This window comes from Atta colombica, unplaced genomic scaffold (assembly GCF_001594045.1).
Source record: "Atta colombica isolate Treedump-2 unplaced genomic scaffold, Acol1.0 scaffold203, whole genome shotgun sequence".
NCBI lineage: Eukaryota > Metazoa > Arthropoda > Insecta > Hymenoptera > Formicidae > Atta > Atta colombica.
In genome coordinates this window covers 417463-420302 of record NW_017259298.1, presented here as the reverse complement: position 1 = coordinate 420302, position 2840 = coordinate 417463, and positions in this window count along the sequence as shown.

The following is a 2840-nucleotide window of genomic DNA, read 5'->3' as shown; positions in this document are numbered from 1 at the left end:
TCCTTATTGATGACCCTAGTAAGCCTGATCAAATTGCAAAAATAAAATAGAGAATACCAATATCTTTATGATTAGTAGAGAATAATCATTTGTTCATATAAATAAAATTAAAATTTAATTTTATTAAATTAATGGAAAAAAGTTAAGTTTTTAAAAAATGGGATTAAATTAAAATAGGATAAAAAATTAAGAAAAGAGAGATAAAGTAATTTAAAAATTTATATTATAAATTGAAAATAAATTTAAATTTTGAAAAAGAAATGTTATGTCTGATTAAGGTGATAAATTGTAAATTTATTTAAGGAATTAATAATTTCTAACATTAAAAATTTATTAATTAATAATATTAAAAATTTAAATTTAAATTAAAAAGATAAAGTTAAATAAAATTATATTATAATTTAATAAAAATATTAAATTGCAAATTTAAAAATTTTAAATATTTAAATTTAAATAATATATATTGGTAAAATTATAAAAATAAGATTTATAAAAAAATTATTTATTAAACTTTGAAAGTTTAAAGTTTAAGTTATAACTTAAAATCTTTGAAAATTAAATTAATAAAATAGTAAAAGATAATAATAAGGGGAATAAGATGAAAATAAAAATATTATTATTAGAATGATTTAATTTAATTAATTTTGATTCAAATTTGTATAGGAATAAGGCATAAAATAATATATTATTATAAATAAATAATATAAATAAAGATCTAAATATTATAAAAATTATAATGACAATAAGATTATTTAATTTTATGAATAAAAAGATTGAATATCATTTTATAAGAAATATAGAAAAAGGAGGTATACCTGATATATTAAAGAGTGTAAATAAAAATAAAATATTGAGGTTAATATTATTAATAATTATAGAATTTTTAAATATTTAAAAAAAATAGTTAGGTCAATTGAGGGGCCTCTATGAAATATATGAGAGGTTAGAGGGGGGTAAAGAGTTCAGCCTGCACCGGTACCAGTGTATAAAAAATTTCTAAGAATTAAAAGAGTTAATGAGGGGGGTAAAAGTCAGAATCTTATATTATTTATTCGTGGGTAGGCTATATCAGGAGATCCAAGTATTAATGGAATTAAAAAATTTCCAAATCCACCGATTATAAATGGTATAATTGTAAAGAAGATTATAATAAATATTAGCTTCAATAACAATTTCGCGTTAAGCTTTTATTTAATCAATTATTTTGTAATTTAAATATTTTACAATAAAATACATTTCATTAAATTACGTAACAATATTATGCATTTAAGTGTTGAAAATGTCTTTATTTTTAACTTTGTTAATTTCATGTATGGCAATTCAAGAAATAAGTCAAGAGAAAATGACTTAATTTTGATGTCAAAATTGAAATAATAATTTTCGAAGGCTGAACATCTTGCACAATTTATCCTTTCTCTTTTTCTCTGCAACATTAAAAAAAAAACGAGGAAATATGAATCGTGTAAGAAGTTCAGCCATAAAGAACAAGTTTTCATTTAGATAACTGTAACTGTAGCTTGTATTCAATTCCCAGCAAACGAGAATGAATTGAAATAAATTGGAATGGATTCAGATTTTCAGAAATATTGATTCTCGAATGTTAAAATGAATGCTTTTCAATCCTGAATGCATTTTTATTCATTTATAGGAATTGCATAGAGCATATTCTATGCCTTTCAATCTAAAAATAATATTTGTTTTTTCTATGCATTGTGAATATTGTTCAATTCAAAATTTTGAATAGGAAATGCAGTTTTTCAATCCAATTTCATCCAATCCAATTGAATTCAATTAAATCCAAAAAAAAGTATTCGCTATTTAAAATACGCATTCAGAATACGCATAGAAATACGCACAGAAAAAAATTTCAATCCATTTTAATCCATTCTCGTTTGCTGTCGCACAGAATTTACTTGACGAAAATGACAAAGATGGAGTATACGCCGTTTATTCGTACGACGATGGCACAATGCTACTCAACGTACTCTTTCTTTAAACGAATAATATGAGCGCGCAAAAAGCAAAAGTGCAAGTAACATATAATTACAAGTAGTGTAACAAATAAAGCTACTCACCGCGCGCTTCACTAACGGCGACCGGCCGACGGCCATTTTGAATCCGCGATTCTCGATCTTTCTGCGACCTTTCGCTGGTGCCAATCAAAGAATTCCCGATCCTGAGAACATGGGCTGATCGCGAAAAGCGCACTCTAATTAGCACAGAGAGATTGTATGTCGTTCAGATAGTCGCACGGTGTGATCGTCCGCACGCAATTCGCCAGATAAGAAAGAATTACAGAGCGACTTCCGCGCTCATGCTAAACGATTCGCGAATCGGCGTGAACTGCACTGCAGGACGTTCGCGCGCGCAAAAACTTACGTCATTAACGCGCCACTTGCCACGCGTGACTCGCGCGCTACTTCACGTCTGTCGAGCGCGCGAACCGATCAAGATATTATCATGATGCAATAAAACGAGAGACTCGAGGTGCTTGTCGTTTCTTGATGAGAATAGGCGCTTTCTATTTTCTAATATACTATTAATCTATATGCGCACGTCATCACTATGAATGTACATATATATAATAAATCACATTACCTCTCTGATCACGCGAAATTCTAGTCCTTTCATTCGTACCCAAGCAGAATAAGTTATAATAACATCAAATTGATATGAAAATAAATAGGAAATGATTGACAAATGATCATTTTGACCTCATTTTGATATCATAATGACTTATTGTTTCTGCTTGGCTAATTTTTAAACTCTTTCCATTTGAAAACAATCGTAACTTTTCAGCATTTTCGTATCAGGGCTCTTTGCCTTAAAATTATAAAGAA